The sequence below is a fragment of the Arachis ipaensis genome, chromosome B2 (genome assembly GCF_059453495.1).
Source record: "Arachis ipaensis isolate K30076 ecotype BB chromosome B2, ASM5945349v1, whole genome shotgun sequence".
In the NCBI taxonomy this organism is placed as follows: Eukaryota; Viridiplantae; Streptophyta; class Magnoliopsida; order Fabales; family Fabaceae; genus Arachis; species Arachis ipaensis.
The window spans coordinates 12,492,493-12,508,518 of record NC_142437.1 but is presented as its reverse complement, the minus strand read 5'-3'; the positions used below and the strand labels follow the sequence as shown (position 1 = coordinate 12,508,518).

Below are 16,026 nucleotides of genomic sequence, written 5' to 3'. Positions count from 1 at the left end.
CAAAATAGAAATACATACAAATAATTTTTGAAATAAACTTGGTTTTTTCTTCAACTCTAACTTTCTGCCTTTTTTCACTCAATGATTTTTTCTTACAAACCTCATCATTTTATCTTTTACCATTGAAACACAGAAAGACTAAATTGAGAAAATGAGATACTCAATGAAAATCATAAAGAAAAAAAATAAACAGTTCATTGAGTTATGGGAACTCAAACATTGTGCTCTCATTCCTTGCTTCAATCCTTGGCCGTTCATCCTTTTAATAGAGAAGTGAAGTTTCGAGGGCATGAAATCTTACTTCAGCACTTCTTGGCTTTTTTCTCCCAAAAATCAGACACAATAGCGATGTGACAGAAGAGAGAGAGGATAGAAGCACCATACCTTCAACCTTCTCTTTCAACTTTTTTCATCTCGCCTCTTGAATTTGAGCCGTGCTTTCTTACTTTGCCTCCAAATTTGAATTTTGAGCGTCGATACACAGCAGAGTACCATTGTCTTTACTTTCTTCATTTTTTTAGATCGGTGTTTGTAACACAGTATTTTTTCAACATTCCTTGATGAAGCACAATTTTAAAAATTTTTTTGTGATTTGTCCTTTTGATTTGATTTTATCTTTCTATTATAGCTTCTTTGATATTCTCTTTTTACTTGAAATTGAAAATTTTTTTTTTTGCTCTTTAATGTTGTCCTAACTTCGGAATTTTCTTTTTCTTTTTTCATTTAAGTATTGTGATGTAAAAGAAAAAAGAAGAAAGACTAGAATTTTGGTTTCGATAAAGTGAATTGATTTAAGTGAAATGAAATTCAATTTCTTTAGTTAGCACTAAAAGAAAGAGTTTGGATATGGAGTACCGTTTTGGATTTGTTTATGTTCTTGGTCAATTGCTTTTTTTCTTTTATTTGGCTGAAGGCTTGTTTTTGTTTCTGATTTAAAATACTTGTGAAACTAACAAGTATGTCTTGGGCTATAACTGTGAGTGTGGGCTGAATGCTATTCGGCTTGTGTCATTGCTTTTTGGGTCAGTTCTAATTTAATTTTTTTTTTTGCACACTAAACAGACCAAATCACAAACAATTTGCTAATAACACAATAATGTTTTAGTTATCATCTTCACAATGTTTTAGTTATCATCTTTGCAATATTTTAGTACTTCAAATTCAACAGATCCCTTAACTTTTGACAAATTACACCTTTGACTCCTCAACCCCTCAACTTTTAATAAATTATATTTGACCCCTCAACTTTTGACAAATTACAATTTGAACCCTAAACTTTTGACAAATTAAATCCTAAACCTTCAATTTTTGCCAAATTACACTTTTGACCCGCATTTCATAAACATCAATTTTTCAAGTCTTTTGTTTCTTCCATCCCGCGATCTTGCAAAGCCATTTCAAACTCCTTCTCTACAGCTTTCTGGAGATCCACTTGATCTACAAGAATATTCGCTTTCTTAGCCTTTTTCTTCGGAGCCTGAACCAACAACATTCAAGGCGCACTAAGCCAAATTATAAATGCCGACTTGACCATGCTAGACAACTTATACTGAAGCACAAAACCTATTAAGGAGAGCAAATAATATGCATACAAGATTAAATATGCATGATGGTATAGCAAATTATCAATATAAGGTGTAAGATTCACTTTAAGCTGAAGCAACTTCATGCAGGTTGATTTCAACACAGTATTATGTGAATAGATGGAAATAACACCCAAAAAAAAAAAAAAGAATCACACACATATATTCAATGATGAGGTCATATCTGCAAAACTATCATGTATGATGCTTTCTCAGATTGTTGAATAGAAAAATATGTTCACATCGGTATCCCATCTTGGTGTTTTCTGCAGCTGATTCTTCGGAAACCGGAACGTCAACTTCTTCCTGACCTTGGGGAAATTGCAAAATGAAAACTTTTATTAGATCACAGGAGCAGATGCTCTCTGAAGTCATGTCAAACGAGAAAAATAAATCACTAAAGCTTTTACACTTACAGTTGCTGAATCAATAGAGACTTTGATGATTATCTGATCCAATACTTAGCTGTGCATCTGGTCCAGAACCTTTCCATGAAAGGGAAATTGCAAAAGGAAAACTTTTATTGACCTATACAGTTCAACCTAAGAAGACAATGTCATACCGGAAGGAAAATGGAAACTTAGTCTTGGTGTCAGAACAGTTTACTGCAGAGACATGGCAAAAATAATTAAAAACGTTCCTTTTTACAAAAGAAGAATAAGAAGATAAAACTCATGATCCCGAAATGGCATCCAGAGTTTTACCGTGAGTAAGCACTTCAGAGAATAACATAAATTTCCACAACAAATTGTTTACATGAGTGCCTCTGGAGTGAGAATAGAGAAAGTAGAAAGAAAGAAATATTACCTGAAACTCTCGTACTTAAAAAGTTGGACTAAGAATTGCACATTGCAAAGCACAACCCTAAGCAACACACTCACTAGTATTCATTGTTTGTGATAAATTGCAGATTTCTGGAAGCTACTATTAGAACGGGACAGTTTTTGCTGTCTTTGGAGGAACCAGAACATTATCTTGCCTATATAAGTTGGTATTTATTTTTAATTAATTGACTTTTAGTACTATTGAATATTAATTGAAATTGACAAATTAAGTAAAATGAAAACCATTTATAAATTGCAAAATAGATTGCGTATTTTAGATAGAGATTTGAACACGTATATAGAGTTGTGAGATGAGAGAGGTGAAATGATTCTGTTTAGGGACATAGAGATCCTTTCAATTTGTCTGTTGCGAAATTTGTGTGTGTTTGCTTCGTATTTGATGTGGGAAATAAGTTAATTAACGCTATTATGATTAAAGATGGTAATTACAAATTGTATGATCTCTCCTTATATTATATAATGTGTTGCCTAATGTGAAAATAGGCTGATGTGTTTGAAATTTGAGAACTTTAGAATGTTCGTATAGTAGGGGAGACTATGTCGAAAATTTTAAAAAAATTTTAAATAATTTAAAAAAAATTAAACAGCAGATCCTTGATGGCAAATGTAAGAGGAATTGTAATGCAAATAACTCAAAATCAATCTTGAATATACGATATAGTCTATTTAAATAAGGAGTTTTGTTTGAAACCGTCTTTTAATTATATTTTCATAAATTATTGTGTTTTCGAATAATATTGTTGTGCATTTAATTTTTATTTGTTTTTGAATAAATGAATTGTATTATTTTGTTTTGTAATTTACTTAAATATTTCAACTATTTAAATGTATGGTACTGCAACAATAAATATTAACAACAATAGCAAACGGTGGAGTAGGTGATTGCTTCTACGAAGTTGATGATGGATTATTGAATGACAGATGAAAACGAAAGTAGCACTGCCATGCCGAATGCCCAAGACGACTACATAATAGGCATCTGATGCGATTTTTGTTTGCCAAGAAAGATTCGGATGGTTGAGTTGAATGTTGAGCTTGCGTGAGGTTGGCTTGGACCAGGGAAGTTCAGGTTGATCATGCACTCTTCCTAAGTCGTAAGGAAGGTTTCGAGTTCAGCAATGGTCCAAGGCTCTTTGCGATCAGGAACAAAAATACGAAACACTTTGTAATCTGAATTAATCCCATCCAAGATAGCATCCACAAGTTCATCCATGGTGAGAGGAGAGCTAACTACAGCAAGAAGGTCAATTATTTTCTTGATTTCAAGAAGGTACTCTATAATCATTTGATCGAGTTTTCAATTACTTGATTCTAGACTTAGTGTGTGTAGCAAAATGTGTGTTGAGGCACTCCTAGATTTGATGAGCACAGTTGCAACCAACCATACAATTCTGGAAAGAAATGTCCATTGAAGAAATAACCATGTCTGAATTGCATAGTCTTGCTAAATCCATGTTACATAGGTTGCACATTCTTTAGCTGCAGCTTTGTTTGCATCAGTGTCAAATAGAGGTGGTCCCTTCTTCGAATCAAGTTGATCTCCAAGATTCCGAGAGAGGACTAGGGTTGCACACGGATCGGATCGGATATAGCCTAAAATTTTATCCGATCCGCACTGCATTCACCGGATCGGATCGGATATTGGGTATATCCGCATAAATTAAAAAAAAAAAATTATTTTGAGATTCTGTTTGTTGTCTTTACAAAAAAATATTCAGAAAATTCATTTTTTATCTGTTTAAGCCTATTTACTCGTAAAATATTTTCAATAATAGTTCTCTTAAATAACAAAAATAAAATAATAACACAAGATTTAAGTTTAATTATTCTAAGTTGAAGTACAACATAAAAAATTAAAAACAAAATATTATAAAATTCATAAAATAACTCGCTAAAATTCATATCACATTAGGGTTTTACACTCTTAAACTATGCTATTTATATGTGATGTGCAGATATGCGGATTTGCGGATCGGATCCGCGGATATCACTGCCAAATCCGCAATCCGATCCTACCATAGTACGGATTCGATCCGTTCCGATGGCTCTGCGAATCGCATAATATCCGCAAAATTCGGATCGGATGCGGATAATTACCGCGGATATGCGGATATTATCCGATCCATGTGCAGCCCTAGAGAGCAGCCCTAGAGAGGATAGTAAGAAGGGCAATTTGCCGCCAAAGAAGAAAAGAGTTTCTCTTTGAGTTGATCAGGAATAGGAATCGATTAATTCTTGTTTGTGAGATTTGAGACGGTGGTCATGATGAACAAAATGTAAAGAGATAATTTGCTCTTAATACCATATTGAAGGTCACATGGATCTTGAAATAAACTAAGCTGAAAATGAAACAGATGATTTCATAGTGATATTATAATTATTGCTTCTTTTTTATTTACAATAGAGCAATATTTGTTATATATAGTTTAGCTTTAGGGACCAAACATACAGGAGAAAGCTAGCTGACTATTAGTACATACAACTAAACTCCTAAATACTTTTAACTTATCATAAGTGGTTCAAAAATTTAAAATGCTTCTATTATATTTTATCACATACTTTTAATATACTTTATTTAGTGATTTTTCTTGTTACGAAGTATTTTTTTTCACTTCTCTTTTCAATTTAAACATTCTCCATTTTTATACTTAACTATTAACAATTTTGCAATGATGATAGTACTGGTCACCTTTTGAAATGAAATGAAATATAATAAATTTAAAAAACTCATTTCATACAAGTAAACTTGTATATCTCATTGACTCATTGAATATTTTGCTTTATTTGACTCATGATTTTGATAGGTATCATCGCTGAAATGGCTTTCCCTCAGTTTAATTCAGAATGGCATAAGAATACGACAGATATGATCGATATTAGTTTTTAGCTAGAAATTATAATATGAAGAAACTAGTAAGAGTTTATCTTCTCTTTTCACAAGAGTGATAAGAATTTATACGTAGTATCATTAAGTTAAAAATAAAATCATTGTGTTATTAATTATTTTTTTCTTACTACTTGTATTTTTAAAGGTACATGCATGCAATAAGCACTAGCTGCTGGATTTGAAGGTAAATTTGGAAATGAAAAAAAACTGTACAAATGATTATCACTATTCAAACCACAATTTGATATATAGCACTTGGACGCTTATTATATCATTACAAGAAGATATGCATTGAGGATTGGACTTACAGTTATGGCATACGTGATTCATACTTCTATGGAAAACCAAACTCAACAAGTAAACAAGTGATATAATAATATAATTTTTTAACTTCTTTTTTAAAAGTATATTGAGATTTAAATATTCTTTTGTATCTTATCATTACAGAAGTGTCATGTGCGTTTTTGGGCGTTGGAGTAACTATACAAGAGACGGGTCTAAAGAGAATATCATGAAATATTTACCTCAGTTTGATCCTTCGGGAGTTACTACGAGACACTTTAAGGATTATAAATTTTTCAATCATATTAAAACCATTTACACGGTGCAATACCTAAGGAAAAGTCTCGTACCATATTATCTTATAGACTGACTACCATTCACCTAAAAGATTTTTCACTTATTTGAATAATTGGAGCCTGATTTTGGAGGAAATGGTCGCCGCTTTCATTAATTTTAACTCTATTGTGGAAATTTATGGCTTTGCATGTGAGAGATACACTAGATTTAAAGAAAGCGAATGATCTTCGGCAGTAATCCATAATCCATCTCCTCCTTCGAATCAGAATTAGAAAATTAGATGGTAAGAAATAATGACTCTGATCAATTTTTTCGTCAGAACTCTTTATTAATTTGACTCCAATGTTTTTTAGACACGCAATCTCAATTGGCTTCTAGTATATTTTTTATTTTGTTGTTTTGGTTTGTTATTTTTAGTTTGTCTCTTGATATACTTTGTAGAACTGATGCTCACTATGTTTTGGTTTTGGTAAGTCGAACTTATCGGGAAAAAAGCATGGAAACAGGTTATTTTCCATAATTTTTTCTATAAGTTCTACTCACCAAAGCCAAAAGACTACGTGATCAATCCTACAAAGTATATCCAAACGCAAACTGATCATAAAGATAACAAACAAAAACAAAAAAAAACAAAAAATATACTACAAGTCGGACAATTTAAATTGCGTGTCCAATAAATATCGAAGTCAAAATACCAGAGAGTCCTAAACAAAGCCAATTCACCAAAGTCACTATTTATTATCATCTAATTTTTTAATTAATGAGGAGGAGGTAAAGGATTACTGCCAAAAATCATTTCGCTTTCAATTCCCTTACATGCAAGGTCATAAACTTCCACAACAGAGATAAAGTTAATAAAACTGTCACTCTTTTTCCCAAAATCAAGCCCCAACTAGTTAGATAAATGAAAAACCTTTTAGTTGCACCATAGCCGATAAGATACTGTGGTATTGCGGCTTTTCCTTAGGTGTAGCTGTGTTCGTGTAAATGACATTCTTATGATTGAAAGATTTATAATTCCTAAAGGATCTCATAATAACTAATGGGGAATCAAAATGACATAAATATTTCATGACATTCTCCTAGATGCCTTCTCTTATATAGTTCCTTTACTTAGATTATAATTACGCCAACATCTAAAACACACAGGACACTTTTATAATTATAAGATACAAAAAAAATATCTAAATCCCAATATACTTTTAAGAAAAAAAAAAAGTTGAAGAAACTATATTATTAATCCACCTGTTATTGGTTGAGTTTGGTATCGACACAATAGAAATATAAAGCTATAACTGAATTTCAACCCTCAATGCGGATCCTTCTTAGAATCACATCATAAGCATGCTATATACCAAATTATAGACTGAAAAGTAATAATCATTTTTACCGTTCTTTTTCACCTCCAGATTTACCTTTACTTCGAATCCTACAACAAATGCATACTGTATACATGTACATTAAAAAAAAGCAAGAAAAAGAAAAAAAAAATTAATAACAGTTTTATTTTTAACTTAATGAAGCTCTATAAAAATTCTTATCACTCGTGTAAAAGAGAAGAACGAATGACTTGGTTTGTTTATATTCTGATTTGTAGCTAAAGAAATAATATCTGTCATTTTTTTTTCCATTTCCAATCAAACCGAGAAGAAACCATTTAATGAGATATACAAGTTTATTTGTATGAAACGAGTTCTTTAATTTCCTACAGAATACTATTTACATATTTCGGTCAAAAAAAAGTAACAAGTACTATCATCATTGTAAAATTGTTATTGACTAAAATAATTAAATATAAAAATAGAAAATGTTTATATACTTTTAGTCCGCTAACTATACATAACAAAACTTGTTCTATTGAAAATAGAAGAGAAGTACTAATCAATTATATCACTACGAAATTAGCTTAGTCTATTTCAAGATCCATGTTCATGGTGTTCGTGACCTTCAATATGATATGGTATCGAGCAAATTCGATCCACACTCTATTTTAACCTTCTTCATTTTTCTCACCAACTCCCCATCTCCTCTTATTTTTCTCTTTACATTATAGAAAACTCAGAGCCACATGTAACTTCAAGGACAAGATAAGAAAAGCTTAGGCAAAAACCGAGAAATTTTGAAGATGATAGAGCTGGTAAAAACTAGGAAACTGGAAGGATATACTCCTGATACTAATAGATTGTGGAGATTTAGAGATCAATTGTGCATACCAAACCATTGAAAGTTAAAATAGGAAATCTTGGAAAAGTCACATAAAGGGAGTTTTGCCATACATCCCGGTATCATTAAGAAGCACCAAGACTTCGAAAAGATGTTTTGGTGGCCACAAATAAAAAAAGAAATAGAGGAGCACGTAGCACAATGCTTAACGTGCAAGTTAAAGTTGAACACCAAAACTCATTAGACTTCTCTTACCCTTGGAGATTCTAATATGGAAATAGAAGAGTATAGCTTTAGTTTTGTTTCTGGGTTGACAAGAATGTCTCAAGGACATGATTCCATCTGTGGTAATCGTGGATTGCCTTACGAAATGTGCACATTTTCTGTCTATATATGTTACCTGGCCTTTTCTTCGGGAAATTTAGCCCAGATGCGCATTCAAGAGATCGTAAGTAACTAGCACGTTTATATGTATATTGTACATGGCTGCTAACTTTCTAACTCCACAAACCTCTATTATGTATATGATCTCTATTACTGTGAATCTTATGGATGGTTCTAGTGATGATTTGATATATATGGATGCTAATGTTTATGTCTATGCTTGTTAATATTTATTATTGCAGTACCAAATATTTAAATAAAATAAGTTAATTATATTCTGGTACCTGTCATGTCTTTAAATATACCAACTCGAAATATTTAAATAAATTATAAAAAATAATACAATTTATTTATTCAAAAATAAATAATAAGTAAATATACATTATTCGAAAACACAAAACAATAATTTATGAAAAATACAATGAAAAAGATGATTTCAAACTCCTTATTTAAAAAGACTATATCGTATATTCAAGATCGATTTTGAGCTATTTGCGTCACAATTTCTCCTATTTGTCATTAAGGATCTACTGTTTCATTTTTTTTAATTATTCAATTTTTTTTTTTAATTTTCAACGTAGTCTTCCCTACGGTTTGGACACTCCAAAGTTCTCAAATTTCAAGCACATCAGCTTATTTTCACACATTCACCAACACATTACATAATACAGAAAGGCATCATACAATTTATAATTACCATATTTAATTATAATAATTCTAATTAACTTATTTCCCACATTAAATACTAAGCAAACGCAAACAAATTGGAAGGATCTGTATGTCCCTAAACAAAAATATTTCGCCTCTTATCCTATAACTCTATCATAACTGTTCAAATTTCTATCCAAAATATACAATCATTCTTCAATTTATATATGATTTCTATTTTACTTAATTTGTCAATTTCAATTAATATTCAATAACACTAAAAGTCAATTAATTAAAAATAAATACCAACCTACAGGCAAGATAATCTACTGGCTCCTCCAAAAACAGTAAAAATGACGAACTGTCCCGTTCTAATAATAGCCTTCACAAATCACCAAAAATCTGCAATTTTTCACAATTGAAATAGAGCCAAACTCAATATCCAAAAGACAGGAGTACTCAAAATGATCAGAAAAACTTAGCTAATCGAAAAAGCTAAACCAGTTAAATCGATGTTTCATTAAACCAAATTCTTCAATGCCTTCCCATCGGCCGAGGTAAATATATTTATCGCGCCAATTAAACATTTTGAATTAATATTTTTTCCAATGCCACAGGTAGTTGGCAAAAAGTAAAAAATCTGCCCCTACCAACTCCCCATTGTCACCTCTAAAATTAAATATTTATCGCGCCAATTGAACATTCTGAATTAATATTTTATATTTTGTTTGATGGATTAGAGTCTGAGACCAAATGCTAGTATGTAATTCTAAGTTTCTAAAATGCAAAGAACTCAAGTCCCCCCCCCCCCAACAAAAAGGAAGAACTCTAGTAGCATTCAGGGAGAATTCATGGTGGTAGATAGTATTAGTTGTGGATACATTCATACGTCTTCTCCCTCTCTGTTCTACATTCTCTTGCTCTTCGCTACCACACCGTTCCAGATCGGATTCTCCGCCTCCTACCTTCTCATCCTCCTCTGTGTTCGCCATCCCTCTCTTTGGTAACACAATCGCGCGGCCAAACACTAGTAAAATTCAATATGGTAAACGTGGGAAGTTCGTACCTTCTTTCCTCGACGGTGGCGACCTCGACCGCACCTCAACCTCTGCCTTCTGCTTTCTTTGTTTATGTTGAAGGTGGAACTAGAAAAGAGAAGAGTGAGGGAGTGAACCATCATCAAAAAATACAATGACAACAGGAAAAAAGACAGAACTTAAACAGCATTGTGTTAGCGATTTTGGAAATTACTATAAAGAGGAAAAAACAATGGAAAACCCTAACCTAGGGGCAAAAGACAGAACTTAAACAGCATTGTGTTAGTGCTTTTGGAAATTACCATAAAGGGGAAACCCTAACCTAGGGGCAAGAGAAGTAAAGGAATGAAAGGAATGGTGGAAAGAGAGAAGAAAGGGGAAGGAAAAGGATTAAGTTAGAGAGAGATGGGAGGTTAAGTGAACTCACGCAGCCCAGCAGTGGACAGAAAGATGAAGATAGTGAGGAAGAGAAGAGGCGGAGGAAGGTGCTAGAAGAGGAACCTCTGCGTCCTACCTCGCCTCTTGTGTTTCCACTGGAGGTGGAAGACCGGTGAAGAATGAAGTAGTGAACTGCGACCGGCCACTTTGTGTTTGTTACTGAGCAGTGAGCAATTGAGCATGTTCCTTATAAAAGGCCAAATACTATTTCAGTATAAAAATTTGTTGTTACCTGCTCATTAATATTAATATTTAGAGTAATTCTCCACGTACAAGTGATTTTTCATACAAGTCATACAAGTCATTTATAAATACATTGTTTCACGTTTTTTTTGTGCCTCTTTTTCTTCTTCTTTCTCTGTGTTTCCTCTTCCTCTTCTTCTTTTTCTTCTTCTTTCTCTGTGTCTCTTTTTCTTCTCTTCCTCCCTCTTTTTTTATTGAAATTTCTTCTCCTCTTTTCGTTTTCTCTTTCTCCTTCGTCAAAATCACCAGAAAAAACGAAAAAACATTATTCAAGGTACTTTTTTGCCTTCTCTTTTCCTTCTTCTTCTTCTTGCTATACGTTCTTCTTCCTCTTCCTGTTCTTCTTTTTTATTTACGTGCTTTTCTCTTTATTTTCTTTCTTCGTTATTCTCGGTTTCCATTGTTTTTTGACATCAAGCTCTGAAATCGTTTTTGAAGAAGAAGAAGAAGCAGCAGAAGATGAGGAGGAAAAAGAGAAAGAGTTCTGAATTATGCATAAAGTGTACTTCAACGAATTTTTGGTGTATTTCTTAAATTCTTTAGGTGTATTTTTGTAATCCTTTGGGTGTATTTCTATAATTCTTTGGGTGTATTGATTTCAAGAAGAAATATACTGTCTCTCCCTATATTGGGTGTATTTCTTAAATCCTTTGGGTGTATTTCTGTAATTGTTTGGTTTATTTTTGTAACTGTTTGGGTGTATTTCTGTAATCCTTTGGATGTATTTCTATAATTGTTTGGGTGTATTTTTGTAATCGTTCGGGTGTATTTCTAAAGTTCCATCATCTTCAAAACAATTTCAAAGCTTGATTTCAGAAACTATGAAAATCGAAAAAAACATAAGGAGATCGAAGGCAAAGAGAGAACGCTTTTCCATACAAATCATACAAGTCATTTATATTCACGCTTCTTCTTCTTCTTCTTCGTCTTCTTTTCTGTAACGCACGTGTTAGGCCCAACTTCTTCTTCTTCTTCTTCTTCTTCTGCTTCTTCTTCTGTAACGTGCGTGTTAGGCCCAACTTGTAAGATTTGTAAACAAAAATGACTTGTATGTGTAGCACTCTTATTTTTAACTTAAAAAGGTTTTTGTAATAAAAATTTATTGTAAAAGATATAATTTTATTGCATTCTTTGTTTATAGAAACCAAAATAATCTTATTACTTTTTTAGTCTATATTAATAAATTTCACTTAAATATATTAATAAATTTCACTTAAATATAAAATTATGTATATGTGTTTAAATAAATATTGTTATAGTGCTACTGATATAAATCCAAACAAATTAAAACTTTAATAAAAATAGTTTATATTTTAATTATGGCGAAAGCTAGTGCACTCCAAGTAAAGTATAAACTGCAGTACTCTTTTAAAGTTAACCTACCATCAAAAGCAGATAAATTAAATTTATTTATTATTGTTATTATTTTTTTTGGTCATAGGCTGAATAAACAAATTGACAGTGAGCTTTCCTTTTCTGGGAGTGGGTAAACTGATATCGTTTTGTCATAAGACGAGGTCTCCTGGTCCGAAATCTCGTCATACCGTGCTACTATTGTACCTTACACTTATTCTCTATTTTAGGGCTAGCTCCCGTAGGTGTGCTATGCTCCTGACCTTGTCTGCAAGGTCCCACTCTGCTTTTTTGTCATTTTCTCCCATGGTTCTGTGTGGACTTTGGTCTTAGCGTGCATCGAGGTCGGCGAGGAAGATGCCTGCCGCGTCTCGGAATCTCTTGCGGAGGGCCGAGCTGGTGTTTTCACACTCTACAGAAACTTCATGATTAGGATTTGGTGAAGATGACAGCGAGCGGATAGGTTGTTGATCATCTTTTTTTCGAGGATGATGTTGTAGGCAGTAGAGTCCTTGACAACCACAAATTCGGAGAGGATGTTCTTCCTCTGGCTTCTAGTTTCGATGGTTAGTAGTAATAGTATGGAATTGTCCAGTTTTAGAAACTTGTCTCCGAGTTCGGTAAGTGGTAACCCCATTGTGGTGGGTTTGCAGATTTTCGTTTCAGAGACCCAGCTTGTCAAAGGCTACTTTGAAGAGGATGTTGGAATAAGCTTTAGTGTCGACCAGTATTCTTTTCACAAGTCTGGTTTCGACTTTTGCCGAGATGATCAATGGGGCGTCTTCCGCCGAAGTGCTGTGTTGGCAGTCATCGGAAAAAAATGTGATTACCGCTAGAACCGAGAAGATTGGTGCTTGGTTTCTTATAGCTAGGACTTTGAGATCCTTTTTTATTGCTGATTTTGACTTTTTTAGCGCGTCCATTCCGGTGATGACGTTTACACTTATGGTGGGGTCAGTTTTTGGACTTTCTTGGGATGCCTATTGTATCGTCTTCGGGTTGTGTCCTTCACGTTCTTGTGATCTTTCTCTTTTAGTTCTCCAAGGTTCTCGAATGATTTTGACAAACTCGGAGAGCTTGCCGTCTCGGATGTCTTTTTCGAGGGCGTCTTTTAGGTCGAAGCAATCTTGAATTTTATGCACATATCATCGGTGGTAGTTACAGCTTGCTGCGACCTGTCTGTTACTTTAGCTAACGCGCCTTCGGAAAGATGCCTCGTTCCGCTATTTGGTGGCAGATGTCAGTAATGGGCACGGGTAGGGGTGTAGTTCGAGAACTTTCCAACCCTGGGTGGTCGGTTGGCATTCACGGGTTTGAGGTGCTCTTTTGGTGTATCTCTTGATGGTGGGTTACTATGAGGTGCCGTGTTACCGTGCTGTCATTTGTTGGCGGCCACGACTTGGCTTACCTCTTCGTCGTTTATGTATTCCCTTGTGATACTTTGAATTTCGTGCATGGTCCAAACTAGTTTGGTGGTGAGGTGTTTCTGGAAGTCTTCATTTATGAGGCCATTGGTTAGACAGAGACTGGCGACCGAGTACGTGAGTTCGTCGGCCATTAGGCACTCATCGTTAAACCTATTGAGGTATTTTCTTGTGGATTCATCTTTTCTTTGGGTGATTCCGAGCAAGATGATGGGGTGTTTTGCTTTGGTGATCCTGGTGGTGAACTGGGCCATGAACTTTCTGGATATGCCATGAAAGTTGGCTGTGGAGTCGTTTGGAAGGGCATTGAACTATTTGATTGCGGGACAGGCTAAGGTTATCGAGAAAGCCTTACACTGGACCATGTCGGCGACTCCTTCCAGGTTCATCCTGGCCTTGAAGGCCGTTAGGTGTTTCTGGGGATCTTTGGTCCCGTCGTATTTCATGTCAGTTGACTTGTTGAAGTCCTTCGGGAGTTTGGCTCTCAAGGATTTTTCTCTGAATGGGATGGCTTCCATTACCACGTGCATGTTTCTTGCTCGTTTGGCTTCCCGATGGTGCCGTCGGTTGTCTTTTCCGCGTCGGTGTTTCGGGTCTGGGGAAACGCTGCGGTCGTGCCGTTTGCTGTGTCATTGCTCAGGCAGCCTGGTGTTCCTGGTATCGTGGTGAGATCAGGTCCTGGAGGTCACTTGGCTTGCATGCTCTGGGTGGTACCGTTCTTTGGGTGTAACTCGGCCTTTGAGGTTTTGCACCCTGAGGCACAGCTCTTGGATTTATCTGGAATGCCTTCTCTTCCAGGCCGTCGAGTGGTCGGGCTTCAGTGGGAGAACGGTTGTCCTCTCTTGGTTGTTGCTGGGTTGGAGTTGGTTGGCGATGTGCCGCACTTGTTATCCTCCCGTGGCTGGGAGGAGTGTTATCTTGGAGTTCGGGAGTTTGGCTTTGTGGGTTTGAGTTGGGGGTGTTGGCTGAAGGATTGCTTCTCGAGGTTCTTCGTCATGCTGCCACGATTTGACAGTCCCCCGCATCTGTGCAAGAACCTTGAGAACTTTCTTGATCTCTTGGCTCCTGAGAGGTCTGAGCTTGGCCACGGTGGTGGCGTTAAGGAGGTCGTTCATGATGAGCTTTCTTATGAATTTTCAGTAAGGTCTGAATGAGGGATCATGGCGACAGAGTTGTCATAGGTGAGGTGGCGAATGGCAGAGGTTTGGAACCTGGTGTTGAAGGAGGTGACCTCGTGGATTTGGAGGAAGAGCTTGAAGAGTTCAAAAGAAGAAGCAACCACAGTGGGCATGGAACTGAAGTAGAGGGAGAAGATGGGGCCATGGCGCTTGGAGAGACGGATGAGGGAGTGGTGAATGAGAGGGTCCAAGAGGTGGAGGTGTCCCACTAAAGGGAGGCGAGACTTTGGGCTCAGAGAATTTGGAATTTCACCGTTGGAGTAAGGCGAAGATGCATAAAGAGTGCTATCACTAAGAAGGTGATTGCAAGTCGAAGAAACATTGTTCCTTTGGGATTTTGCCGTTAGAGTAGGGCGAAGGTATGTTATCACTAAGAAGGTGATGCAAGTTAAAGAAACATTTTTCCTTTTGCTCTCTGTTACAAGCAAGAAATCAAGTGAGTGAGTTTGAGGATTGCTCTTTTGGGTTATCCGTCAAGCCGCCACGACGTTGCAAATTCTCCACAGACGGTGCCAATTTACAAGATGTCTCTGGTACGGGTTGAGAGATGGATAGAAAACTTTCGGATCGAGGCAGATGCCGGATTATCTGACTGGAGCAATGGGGGGTAGTACCTGCAAAGACACTCCGACGCTCAAGTCAGAATGGATCAAAGAGGTATAAGATGCGAGGAATGAATGAATACTGAAGGGGCTGGGGCTCCCCTTTATATGAGCGATGGTAATTATCTTATCTTTTCTTATTTGGTTAAGATAAGGGAGGTATTTGAATTTGATTATTGGTTATAAGCTCTAGTGGGTCGGTTTTGGACCTTCTAGATGGGCGAAGCGAGTCGGATCCGGGTAATCGGGTTCAGAAATCGTTTCGGGTGTAGGATTCGTGGGTCGGATCCGTAACAGATTTTAAATAACTAAAATATATCATTTTAATAGGGATGTTAAAACAAATCAAAACGGATCATTAAAAGATAAAATGGATTAAAGTTTAATGCCTCCCTAAACTAAAAAAATTTAGCAAATCACATCGTCAAACTTGCAAGATTTTATCGAGATTGAACGCCAGTCGTCAAATTAGAGTTTTATTTTTTAATAAAATACTCGTGGTATATACACACACAAATAAAATTATGATTTATGAACACGCGCCTTTCTCTTTTTTTTTCATTATTTGTTTCATTTTCTATTTTTTATTAGTTTTTTTAATAAATAATTATAATAAAAATAGCGTTATCAAACAGGCCAACGTGATCGGTTTAGATCTGATT

At 35.3% G+C, this 16,026-nt stretch overlaps 1 long non-coding RNA gene and 1 pseudogene across 4 annotated transcripts; both read right to left on the bottom strand.

The window, feature by feature from the left end:
* Nucleotides 1-876: 876 nt before the first annotated feature.
* Nucleotides 877-10,714, bottom strand: LOC107624960 (uncharacterized). 4 transcript variants are annotated; one of them, XR_015904736.1, is made up of 6 exons: nt 10,554-10,714; nt 10,156-10,234; nt 2,391-9,491; nt 2,000-2,068; nt 1,744-1,889; nt 877-1,477 (listed from the first exon to the last, which is right to left on the bottom strand). It is a non-coding gene; the product is annotated as an uncharacterized LOC107624960 (long non-coding RNA). The 4 variants fall into 4 exon arrangements; XR_015904735.1 differs by having other exon boundaries at nt 1,744-1,918; nt 2,000-9,491; XR_015904734.1 differs by having other exon boundaries at nt 1,744-1,894; nt 2,000-9,491.
* A 3,757-nt stretch (nt 10,715-14,471) lies between these two features.
* On the bottom strand, nt 14,472-15,084 carry LOC148573056 (2-hydroxyisoflavanone synthase pseudogene; annotated as a pseudogene).
* Between the last annotated feature and the right edge of the window lie 942 nt (nt 15,085-16,026).